The 12,878-nt window shown below is 47.8% G+C and overlaps 1 long non-coding RNA gene across 1 annotated transcript; it reads right to left on the minus strand.

Annotated features, from left to right (window-relative positions):
* Window positions 1-1,045: 1,045 nt before the first annotated feature.
* Window positions 1,046-7,391, minus strand: LOC125627179 (uncharacterized). The gene is made up of 2 exons (XR_007353942.2): window positions 2,970-7,391; window positions 1,046-1,261 (listed from the first exon to the last, which is right to left on the minus strand). It is a non-coding gene; the product is annotated as an uncharacterized LOC125627179 (long non-coding RNA).
* Between the last annotated feature and the right edge of the window lie 5,487 nt (window positions 7,392-12,878).

Here is a 12,878-nt window from a genome sequence, read left to right on the forward strand (position 1 = left end):
TAGGGAGGCGTGGCCATGGCCCCATACTAGGGGCAGTTCCTATGAGGCAGCCTCTGGTGCTGAACTTGAGATTCACCCAAAACAATGGGATGGGCCTGATCCCCCTAAAGACAATGGAACTGACCAGGGCCTTAAGAACTGACTTGTCTCCTCTTCCTCAGGCCTGGTCCACATGCCACTTTTGACCCAATGTAACTGTTTTGGTTCAGGATGTGATTTTTTAGCAAAATAGTTAAATCGGCACAACCCCCACAGTGGGGGCTGTTATACTGATGCCTGATAGCTTATTTCCCTTCCATTATAGGAATAATCTATACTGGTATAAGTGTATCCACACTGGGTGGGTGCTGTCCTGCTTTAACCTAGACCAGTGCAGTGAAAGCAGTAAAACTGTTGTGGATAGACAAAGCTTCAGAATATACAATTATTCTGTTTCTAGTTCTATTATTACAAACCATGCCTGCGTGAGAGAGTCAGAGAGAAAAAACAATCGATGGTTTGGAGCCAACAGTTTAGATTCTTCTCTGAAATAAAGAAGAGGAGAAAAATGTATTCATAGTTTATTCGATTGTCACAAAGAAGTGGTGAATACATTCTGCTGACTTATTATTTTGCTGTTATTTGCCTTGGTGGAACTGGCTAAATAGTAAGAAAAATTATTTGCAAGTGATTTATTCAACAAGAGTGAAAAGATTTGTCAGATAAATTATTTGTTGCAAATCATTAGTTCACATATTTAGTCACCAGGACACACACAACTATTGTGCTGGCTCCTAAAGCAAATACTGGCGAAACCCCATGGATTTATAAGGCATATTCACTGGGGTCGTCTTCTGCTGCTTCCTTATCAAGGAGGAGAAAAGCATGTTATTGAAATTTGTAAACTTCTGTAGGTTTATTTTCTTGCCACATTCCATGGCTCTCCACGATCCAGGTGCAATGCAAAGGGGTGTTACACTCAGCGATCTGTTTACCCTTTTTCACCTTTATAGAATAGGTTGACACATTTACCATGCCTACTACATTACTGAGGGATTTGTAGGAGAATAAATTCTTGGGGTTCACTTTATGAATAGTTTTTGTTTTTTTTTTATCAACTGCAACCCCTAGGTTGAAGTACTTGTCTCTCACATAACTTCCAATTCTTCCAATTCCTCCAGTCAGCACTTGGGCCAGCAGACGTTCATGAACCACAACATTGATGACTTCTTCAGTTTTGTTGGTAACTTTAATGATGTAGCTCAAATGATCAGGTACAGAACTGGATCAGAAAGGAAATGATTAGCGTCAGTCCTGCCGGCAGGAAGAGTGCTTCGAAAGCTTCAGATTCATTAACAACGTTTTCATGCACACGCTAACCCCCATTCCTCCCACACCTTTACAACTCTCCAGAGAAAGCACCAAATATAGACAAAATAGCAATGGACCAAAACTGGGACCTTGTATATGGACACATCATCTTCTCCTGGCCTCACAGTGAGCGACTCGGATCAGAAGTGGATCTAGAACGGAACCACCCTGATGTTTGAGTGTGGCCATGCAAAAATAAGCTAAATATATGATGTGGCACAGAACCCGACCCTTCCATCCACTCCCCTGGTTTGTCCATAATAAGAAGGGGACAAAAGCAGAGACTTTTATTGAACACCCCCAGGTCTGGTAGTTTAGATAAAATTGAAGCAAGGTCCTAACAGTCTCCTGGGTTGGGGGTTGATTACGCCAAACCAAAGCTTAATGGATCAAGATTTGCAAAACCCAAACCAGCCTCTTTAGTCCAGCTACATAGGTTAGGGGTCTGGCCAAGATTTACATGCGACTGTGAGGAATTAAGCGCAGACTGTTTCTTCCCTCCTTTCTATACTATTCCATCAGAGGAGAACAAATAAGACACTCAATGAGTTAGGAGATTTTCAAGGGCACCAATGGTAGTTAGCCACCTAACTGCCAATGAAAGTCAATGGGAATTGAGTACCTAATGGCCTTTGAAATAAAATCTCCTTTGAAGTCCTTTGCATCTAGAGCACGTAAAAAGATATGGACCAAGATTCCCAAAAGAAGCAAGAGTGAGGCACCTAATAAATGGCCTAATTTTCAAAAGGGCTTACCCACCGCACAGCTTCGTGTGACATCAGTATGGCTTCACGGGATGGAATTTTTAAAAAAGCAAAGGAAACAAACGGAAGGTGTTCCATTAGAGGGACTGTATTCAGGTTGCCAAGTCAGGTGCACAGAAGTTAGAAAATGCCAGAATGAGCTGGCTTGTGCAACCTCAATTCAGCCCCTTGTGCGTATGCATCATGACAGCCTTTAATGATGTGATTACTATTTATCCACAGGACTAGAGCTTCATTCAGTACACAGGACAGACAGGGAATGAGGCAGAAGCTGTAAAGAAAGGAAATGTGTTAAGGCATTTGACTGGAACCCGGGGAGCTGGGTTCTGTCCCTAGCTCTGGCTCAGACTTTCTACGTGATAATGGCAAAGGCTGTATCATAATGCATATGCCAAATTCAGATTGAAGAGGCAATAATAATTCTGGCGTTTTCTGACTTGTAACCTTAATGTAGGATTTTGTATATAATTAGTGATTATGAATGGATTTTAAAAAACACCGTAGTCTGGTTACCAGCATCATCAACTCTCACAATTTGATTGCAAATCTCATGATATTTGGTATTTGTCTGAAAGCCCCAGCTCTTGGAGTCATGTGATTACACAACAATCTCAGCTTTCATTTTGTTTTTAAAGTTAGTTTCTAGCTCTTATGGTTGCAGAGAAAAGCTTGAAAACATGAACTGAGTGAGACCTAAGGGCTGAGGGACCAAATGGCAAAAAAAAAAGGGCACAACATTTTATTTTCATCATGCCAGTTGCGTGATTTCATGGGGTCTGACTGGTGAGTTTTGAAGACTTGAGGTTGGGGATTCTGGGTTACAGTGATAGATCTGAAGGAGAAAAATCAACTTACCCAAATAGTTTGCGTATCGACGGGTTATCTTCCCGGTAGATTTTGTTGTCATCCACAATCCAGGTGCAATGCAGAGGAGTTTGACACACAGCCACCCACTCATCCTCCTCTCTTGTCACCATAATGTAGTACCATTCTGCTCCTGTCCACCCAACTCCATAGGTGAAAATTTTCGAGAGACCAACTTCGTTTACAATGGACGTTTTCCCTGATAAAACTCTCAGCTCTTCCTTAGTGAACAATGACTTGAGGTTGTCGTAGATAGGCACGACCAGAGAATTACCCAGCGATCGTAATACCGGATTGGTACTAACAACAACGGTGACAGGTCCCGTACTGTTGTTGGTAACTTGAAGGACGTAGCTTGACATTTTAGATGCTAAACCGGAGCACAGAAGAAAATCATTAGCGAGTCAGTCCTGGTGCCTCAAACCCTTGATTTTGATGAAGTCAAGAAGTTTTCTGGATTTAAAATAAAACTGTTTCTTATGATTAACCATGGGAACAAGCTACCAAGGGAAGTGGCGGATTCTCAATCTCTTGATGTCTTCAAATCCACACTGGCCACCTTTCTGGAAGCTGCTTCAGCCAAACAAGTTAGTGGGCTCCACAGAGGGGTAACTGGGTGGGATGTAATGGCCTGTGCAATACAGGTATCAGATTAGATGATCTAATTGTCCCTCTTGGCCTTAAAACCTATGAGTCTATGGCTGATCTCGCGCAGAGGAAATGCTCGTGAGCACTTCCCCCTCCGGAGACGTATTAGGTTTAATGTCCATTCTCATTGCATAATAAGGGGTGGAGTCGACCTGGGATCTCGATAGCATCCAAGCTTGTCTGGGAAATGGCCTGGATTTCTGCCAGCGCTGAGTAGTAAGCCGATCTGGCTTGTGAACAAATACAACTAGAACACAGTGCTACCAATCCGGCCTGGACGCTTGTTCCAGAAGATACGCCCTCGTTCCACAGGCTGCAGAAACTGGAAGGATCCGAGAGATGAATCACTGGGTGACATTCTCTGGCCTGTGCTACACAGGAGCTCAGAGATGATCTAATGGTCCCTCCTGGCCTTACAATTCATGAGAAGGGACTGTTAGGTGCCGCAAGATGGGCAGAGCTCAGACGATGGGCAGCCAGAACTGGGTCTGAGCAATGGGTGAGGGCCAGATCCTGGCGCTCTGACATTCACCTAATCCCCTTGAGTCCAGTGGCATGTAAGTGACATCTGAGGGGTGATGCCTGGGGGGAAGGAGGGCAGGGCTGGCTGCACATCAGTGTGCTACAAGGTTTAGCGTTGATCCTGCCTACACTTACTCACCTGAGCAGCCCCATTTAAATCCCACTGACCTGAGAACAGGGTTCAAGGGTCTGATCCGACAGACCCAAACCTGATTCTGACTTGACTTCTGGCTTCACAGCTGTATACCCAGACCTGCGCCGTGCCCTGCCTCACACGCGACACTCCTGCCTTTGGCCGTGTGGTCACACCCGCCTGCACTTCTGATACCAAGTCCGGCTGAGGCCGAGCGAGAGGCTCTGTCCCGGAGACACACTGCGGGTTAGAGGGGGCCTGCAAGGCTACAAGTTTGAGGCTAGGCTCTTCCAATATCCTCTATTAATACTTCTGGGCCATTCACAGCCCTTCGTATTAACCCAGCTGTAGGGAGACTGAGTGGCCTCCCTCCAAGAGGGAGAGCGAGGGACCATTACACGCCCCTTGGAGGGCAGAGCCTAGATCGCTCTCCCCCCTCGCTGGAAGTACCGGGGCATGGCTGGAGGTATAAAGGGCCGGCCCTGCAGCACAGTTGGGGGAGAGCCTGCAGAGGAGAAGGACGCTCTGCCTGTTCTCCCGTGTCCCCTGGCTGTTCCCAATTCTCAAACGCTGACAAAGACTGGAGGTCGCAGGTACCAAACCCCGGGGAGGCAGGAAGTGGCCCAGGGGAAGCCCCAGAGCAGCTGGCTGCAGAACCAGGGTGGCTCCTTTGGCGTGTTGCAGCTGGATCCCCGCCGATGCAGAGGCAGGCAATCCTGCCCCTGCCAGTGCCCTGGAGTAGGGTGGGCCCTCATCCCCCTGCCAACCCACCTTGGGTGATTGAGCCCCTACACTGTGCAAGGAGGCTCTAGCTCTGAAGAGGAGCGTCCCTTACCAGTCACCTTAGAGACTGTTTGCTGGTCTCCGCCCAGGACACAGCCAGCCCTGACAGACTGTGTTTAAGGGCTGACTACTTGAGCTACTCAAGCCCAGGCTAGAGCCTGATAGCGACTCTTCATCGCCCAGCCCTATTGCGTGCTCTTGGCTGTCTTGCAGACGCTGGTCCTGGCCAGACAGGGCCGACCTGAGTGGCCTCCCTCCGAGCGGGAGAGCGAAGGACCATTACACCAGCCCACCACCCCCTGCCCACTGTACAGGATACTGAGCGGGGACACCGGTCACTGCGTGCAGCTAGGAACAGAACCCAGGTCTCTAACAGGACAGACCCAAAGCTCATCTCCTGCACCACTCCTCTCCCCGAGCCAGGCACAGAACCCAGGAGTCCCAACAGACAACATGGCAGAGCTCTCTCTCAAATAGTCATGTATCCCCCTGGCAGAGTGCATCTCCCCCCACCAGTCCCATGGGGTGATCCACATACAGGATAACAGCCGGCTTCTTCTGCCAGTCATTCCTATTGCGCAAATGGGAGAGGGGTCTGTGCTCTGGACCCAAAGATCCTGGGGTTAAATTCTGCAGATGACCCAGGCAGGGAAAAAAATAGCGTGTGCTCATGTAACCGTGTCCCAACAGCCCTGTGGGGCTGAAATGAGGGTGCATGTTACACTCCCACAGGTCAGGCTTTGCGGTCTGAGGAGAACCTTGCTCCTCGAGTTCCTCCTCGTCTTTAGGGAGCTTCCCGCAGGCATCCTGCAGCTGCAGATAGAGCACTCAGGACAGGCCCTCTCTGCCCACAGCCCCGCCCTGTGTTTTTAAAGGGGCAGCTCTGACAGCTGATGGATAGGAAGGATAAACAAAAATAGATCTGTGACTAGGGTTTTTGATTTCAAAAGGGCTGACTTTCAAAAATTAAGGAAATTAGTTAGGGAAGTGGATTGGACTGAAGAACTTATGGATCTAAAGGCAGAGGAGACCTGGGATTACTTCAAGTCAAGATTGCAGAAGCTATTGGAAGCCTGCATCCCAAGAAAGGGGAAAAAACTCATAGGCAGGAGTTGTAGACCAAGCTGGATGAGCAAGCATCTCGGAGAGGTGATTGAGAAAAAGCAGAAAGCCTACAAGGAGTGGAAGATGGGAGGGATCAGCAAGGAAAGCTACCTTATTGAGGGCAGCACATGTAGGGATAAAGTGAGAAAGGCCAAAAGCCATGTAGAGTTGGACTTTGCCAAGGTAATTAAAAGCAATAGTAAAAGGTTCTATAGCCATATAAATAAAAAGAAAACAAAGAAAGAAGAAGTGGGACCGCTAAACACTGAGGATGGAGTGGAGGTTAAGGATAATCTAGGCATGGCCCAATATCTAAACAAATACTTTGCCTCAGTCTTTAATGAGGATCTTGGGGATAAGGGTAGCATGACAAATGGGAATGAGGATATGGAGGTAGATATTACCATATCTGAGGTAGAAGCGAAACTCAAACAGCTTAATGGAACTAAATTGGGGGGCCCAGATAATCTTCGTCCAAGAATATTAAAGGAATTGGCACGTGAAATTGCAAGCCCATTAGCAAGAATATTTTATGACTCTGTAAACTCAGGGGTTGTACCGTATGACTGGAGAATTGCTAACATAGTTCCTATTTTTAAGAAAGGAAAAAAAAGTGATCTGGGTAACTAAAAGCCTGTTAGTTTGACATCTGTAATATGCAAGGTCTTGGAAAAATTTTTGAAGGAGAAAGTAGTTAAGGACATTGAGGTTAATGTAATTGTAATTGGGACAAAATACAACATGGTTTTACAAAAGGTAGATCTTGCCAAACCAACCTGATCTCCTTCTTTGAGAAGGTAACAGATTTTTTAGACAAAGGAAACACAGTGGATCTAATTTACCTTGACTTCAGTAAGACATTTGATACAGTGCCACATGGGGAATTATTAGTTAAATTGGAAAAGATGGGGATCAATAAGAAAATTGAAAGGTGGAGAAGGAACTGGTTAAATGGGAGACTACCAGCGGGTCACACTGAAAGGAGGTTACTAGTGGACTTCCTCAGGGATCAGTTTTGGGACCAATCTTATTTAATCTTTTTATTACTGACCTTGGAACAAAAAGTGGGAATGTGCTAATAAAATTTGCGGATGACATGAAGCTGGGAGGTATTGCCATACAGAGAGGGACCGGGACATCATACAGGAAGATCTGGATGACTTTGTAAACTGGAGTAATAGTAATAGGATGAAATTTAATAGTGAGATGTGCAAGGTCATGCATTTAGGGATTAATAACAAGAATTTTTGTTATAAACTGGGGACGCATCACTTCGAAGTAACAGAGGAGGAGAAGGACCTTGGAGTATAGGTCAGCTCCCAGACTGCTGCGCTGGGCATCGCAAAATGGGAAGAGATGGCCAGCCCTCTGTGGAGAAAGAGGTGGTTAGGGACTATTTAGAAAAGCTGGATGTGCACAAGTCCATGGGGCCGGACGAGTTGCATCCGAGAGTGCTGAAGGAATTGGCGGCTGTGATTGCAGAGCCATTGGCCATTATCTTTGAAAACTTGTGGCGAACGGGGGAAGTCCCAGATGACTGGAAAAAGGCTAATGTAGTGCCAATCTTTAAAAAAGGGAAGAAGGAGGATCCTGGGAACTACAGGCCAGTCAGCCTCACCTCAGTCCCTGGAAAAATCATGGAGCAGGTCCTCAAAGAATCAATCCTGAAGCACTTGCATGAGAGGAAAGTGATCAGGAACAGCCAGCATGGATTCACCAAGGGAAGGTCATGCCTGACTAATCTAATCGCCTTTTATGATGAGATTACTGGTTCTGTGGATGAAGGGAAAGCAGTGGATGTATTGTTTCTTGACTTTAGCAAAGCTTTTGACACGGTCTCCCACAGTATTCTTGTCAGCAAGTTAAGGAAGTATGGGCTGGAAGAATGCACTATAAGGTGGGTAGAAAGCTGGCTAGATTGTCGGGCTCAACGGGTAGTTATCAATGGCTCCATGTCTAGTTGGCAGCCGGTATCAAGTGGAGTGCCCCAAGGGTCGGTCCTGGGGCCGGTTTTGTTCAATATCTTCATAAATGATCTGGAGGATGGTGTGGATTGCACTCTCAGCAAATTTGCGGATGATACTAAACTGGGAGGAGTGGTAGATACGCTGGAGGGGAGGGATAGGATACAGACGGACCTAGACAAATTGGAGGATTGGGCCAAAAGAAATCTGATGAGGTTCAATAAGGATAAGTGCAGGGTCCTGCACTTAGGACGGAAGAACCCAATGCACAGCTACAGACTAGGGACCGAATGGCTAGGCAGCAGTTCTGCGGAAAAGGACCTAGGGGTGACAGTGGACGAGAAGCTGGATATGAGTCAGCAGTGTGCCCTTGTTGCCAAGAAGGCCAATGGCATTTTGGGATGTATAAGTAGGGGCATAGCGAGCAGATCGAGGGACGTGATCGTTCCCCTCTATTCGACATTGGTGAGGCCTCATCTGGAGTACTGTGTCCAGTTTTGGGCCCCACACTTCAAGAAGGATGTGGATAAATTGGAGAGAGTCCAGCGAAGGGCAACAAAAATGATTAGGGGTCTGGAACACATGAGTTATGAGGAGAGGCTGAGGGAGCTGGGATTGTTTAGCCTGCAGAAGAGAAGAATGAGGGGGGATTTGATAGCTGCTTTCAACTACCTGAAAGGGGGTTCCAAAGAGGATGGCTCTAGACTGTTCTCAATGGTAGCAGATGACAGAACGAGGAGTAATGGTCTCAAGTTGCAGTGGGGGAGGTTTAGATTGGATATTAGGAAAAACTTTTTCACTAAGAGGGTGGTGAAACACTGGAATGCGTTACCTAGGGAGGTGGTAGAATCTCCTTCCTTAGAGGTTTTTAAGGTCAGGCTTGACAAAGCCCTGGCTGGGATGATTTAACTGGGATTTGGTCCTGCTTCGAGCAGGGGGTTGGACTAGATGACCTTCTGGGGTCCCTTCCAACCCTTATATTCTATGATTCTATTGATTGATCACAGGATGACTATGAGCCGCCAATGTGATGTGGCCGTGAAAAAAGCTAATGTGGTCTTGGGATGCATCAGGCGAGGTATTTCCAGTAGAGATAAGGAGGTTTTAGTACCGTTATACAAGGCACTGGTGAGACCTCACCTGGAATATTGTGTGCAGTTCCGGTCTCCCATGTTTAAGAAGGATGAATTCAAACTGGAACAGGTACAGAGAAGGGCTACTAGGATGATCCGGGGAATGGAAAACCTGTCTTATGAAAGGAGACTCAAAGAGCTTGGCTTATTTAGCCTAACCAAAAGACATCTGAGGGGAGATATGATTGCTCTCTATAAATATATCCGAGGGATAAATACCGGAGAGGGAGAGGAATTATTTAAGCTCATTACCAATGTGGACACAAGAACAAATGGATATAAACTGGCCACCAGGAAGTTGAGTCTTGAAATTAGATGAAGGTTTTTAACCATCATAGAATCATAGATCCGAGTTACTACAGAGAATTCTTTCCTGGGTGTCTGGCTGGTGAGTCTTGTCCACATGCTCAGGATTTAGCTAATCGCTGTCTTTGGGGTCGGGAAGGAATTTTCCTCCAGGGCAGATAGGCAAAGGACCTGGGGGGTTTTCTCCTTCCTCTGCAGCGTGGGGCACGGGTTACTTGCTGGAGGATTCTCTCCACCTTTAAGTCTTTAAACCATGAGTTGAGGACTTCAATAGCTCAGAGATAGGTTAGGGGTTTGTTACAGAAGTGGGCAGGTGAGGTTCTGTGGCCTGCGTTGTGCAGGAGGTCAGGCTAGATGATCATAATGGTCCCTTCCAACCTTAAAGTCTATGAGCTCAACGTACATCGAGTAACCAAAATAAAGCAGAAAACAAACCAAACCTGAACTGCTACATTCACCGTTTCACACCGTGTCTAGAGCCACATTTATTCCAGTGTCCTCGCAGATGGAGAATTCTGCCGGTTCCTAACTTTTGCGTTTAACATTTTTCTAACAGTTACTTTGAGATGTAATATACACGTGGACCTTCTCATCAATTAGCACTAATTAGGGGACTGGATGTTTTAGCACATTGCTAACCAGCTGCAGAGCCATTCACTGGTCTGAATCCAGCTCAGCCCAGTAGGGACTGAATGTTGTTCCCAGGTAATGGAGGTTTGGTGGCATCCATGAGATGAGTTTGCTGGGTCTCAGTTCCAGCTCCCACCTTCCACACTCATCACCAGGCAGTGCGCTAAGGGGCGGGCTCAGCTGACCTGCCCCCTCAGGCACCTACAGTGAGAATCCAGATCACATGGCCTCGTCCTACACCTGCTTGCACACACCAAGTGATGAGCACTGTATAAATACCATGGATTAGGAGATATTCTTGTGCTAGAACCTCAAAGTACTTCCGTGGGATCTTTGTGCATGGAGCAGTTGTAGAATTAAAGCCACAGAATTAGCTCCAGGACTAACGGGTTGTTCTCCACAGATCTGAAATGAAGACACGCAGCAAACCTGTCGAGTAAGCAGGGTTATTCGTACAGCGTCACCTCGCTGAGGACTCTACGGGTTTTACCTTACTGCAGCTTTCAGAAGTTCCGGGTCCCTGTGTCTGGGATGAAGCAGCTCGGCTTTGTTCCCTCTGAAGGCAGTTGCTGAAGTGCAACGAGAAGACGCTGCATGAGCTGAACACTGGCTAGAAAGGGCAGTGGGGGCAAGGAGTGAAACTCAAAGCTTAATGCTGCATCCAAGTTCTGAGAAATCACATGATTGAGGAAACGGAAAGTAAAAGTCTACTGCAAGGAATGCCCTCTGCTTCCTGAGAGGAACAGAAGCACAGATGCCCACACCCCCACCGCAAATCTAGGAAACTCTGCTGATTGGCTCCAACACCTTCTGGAGATGATGAACCCAACTTGAAAGGGGGAAGGAAAAAACATCCCCACACTCATGCTCCCCCGACAGCTCCTTACATGGGGCCCAACTCCTGTGGCCTGAGTTGGGATGGGGAGAGGAAAGCACCTGCCGTCCACCTTATCTATAGCTACCAGGGGCACCTTTATCCGTGATTCCAGGGGCTAGTTAGGCACCTGAAATACCTGTGGAAAAAAAGGGTGTTTTTTTTTTTGTTTTTTTTTTGCAGATAACTTAGAAATGAGCTGCCAGGAGCACTGTATCTAATTCATGTATAAAGAAAGAAAAATAAACATTAGACCAGACCTCTGTGCTGCTTTTCATGCTTTCATCCTTCCCCATTGCCCGGGACCGATCACTGGAGTCTCAGAGAACTGGCCACCTTGGTTTTGCTCCCATCTATCAGACGCCTCTTTGTTTGCAGCAGAGACAGAGGCCCTCAGAGACCTGGGCTCTACTTCTCCCACCGACTTCCTGTCTGATCCCTGGCCAGTGCCTTAGGGGCAGAGATTCAAAGGTTTTTAGGCACCCAAAGATGCAGCCAGGCATCTAGTGGGGCTTACAAAGCACCGAACCTTCTAGGTGCTTTTAAAAATCTCACTAGGTGTCTAAATACTTTTGAAAATCTGGCCTTTAGTCTGTGTGCCTCAGTGGCCCATCTGTACAATGGGGATAAACAGCATTGCTCTACCTCAGACAGGCTGTGAGGAGAAACCAGTTAGACATTGCAAGGGGCTCAGATACTACGGTGATGAAGCCACATGCTGTCCCTTCCCCTGGTTTTGGCCCCTTCTTTTCACACCTCCCTCTGTTCTGAATGTACCTGTGGCTGTAGGTCTTCGGACTCCCCTTCCTTGTCTTCAAACCCCACTCCCATCCCCCAGGGATTCCTGCTTTACAGGCTCATCTGAGGGTATGTCTACACTGTGAAGTTGTCGACAAAACTTTTGTCTTTCATGGGTACTTTAGAACCCCCCCCCCCCCCGCCCCCGAGAAAGACAAAAGTTTTGCCAATGAAGGCTGTCTCGACACAGCCTTGTCGCTAAAAGCTGCGTGGTGTAGACAAGCCGAGACTTCCAGATCCTTCATTTAAATCACCAGCCCTTTCTTATCTTAATCACCCTGCCTCTGTGTGTAAACAAACTGCTGAGTCCCTGCCCCGGGGCGCAAGCTGGGAACAGCACCTCTCCTCTGCAGAGCTCACACTCCACACGCAGGCTGTGCTCAGACACTCGGGAGGGGCTGAACCCCCTCCCCCCATACCCTTTAAATGGTGCCCATGACAGCTACCCCCCAGCGCCCTCCAGGCTTAGCACGACCCCTCTGAGCAGCGCTCTTACAGGCGGCACGAATCACCCGACCCTGTAGAGTCTGAGGCATGCAGGCGCAAACCTGCCCCACACCGAGCTCCCCCAGGGCAGGGGGAAGCCTGTCTGCCTGTGCCCAGGAGGCTCTGCAGGGCACAGGACAATCAAAGCAGGGAAATGCAGAACGGGCCCAAAGGGAAGATCCCTGGGGCGGGTGCCGCTCCCAGGATTCCAAGTGGTGGATGGAGACCAAAGCTAGAGCCCTTTCAGGCATGGCCAGCGTGGGTCCCGGAAAGGAGATGGGGAACTGAAAGCAGCTGACCCTCCACCACTCAGGCTGGAGGCTGCGTCCTGGCCCCTCCCTCTCTCGGTGAAGTTAGGGGTGTTGGGCACATCAGAGCTCAGGCTAGGAGGCATCTACTGAGCCTGTCCATGGCTGCAGGGTCTGAGGCACAGGACTACCCAGGAACCTGTGCTGCCCACATACCCAGCCATCAGGCCCCAGGTCACTTCTCCTGCCCCCCTCCACAGGCAGCAGGAAA

The sequence above is a fragment of the Caretta caretta genome, chromosome 25 (genome assembly GCF_965140235.1).
Source record: "Caretta caretta isolate rCarCar2 chromosome 25, rCarCar1.hap1, whole genome shotgun sequence".
NCBI classification, from domain to species: Eukaryota; Metazoa; Chordata; order Testudines; family Cheloniidae; genus Caretta; species Caretta caretta.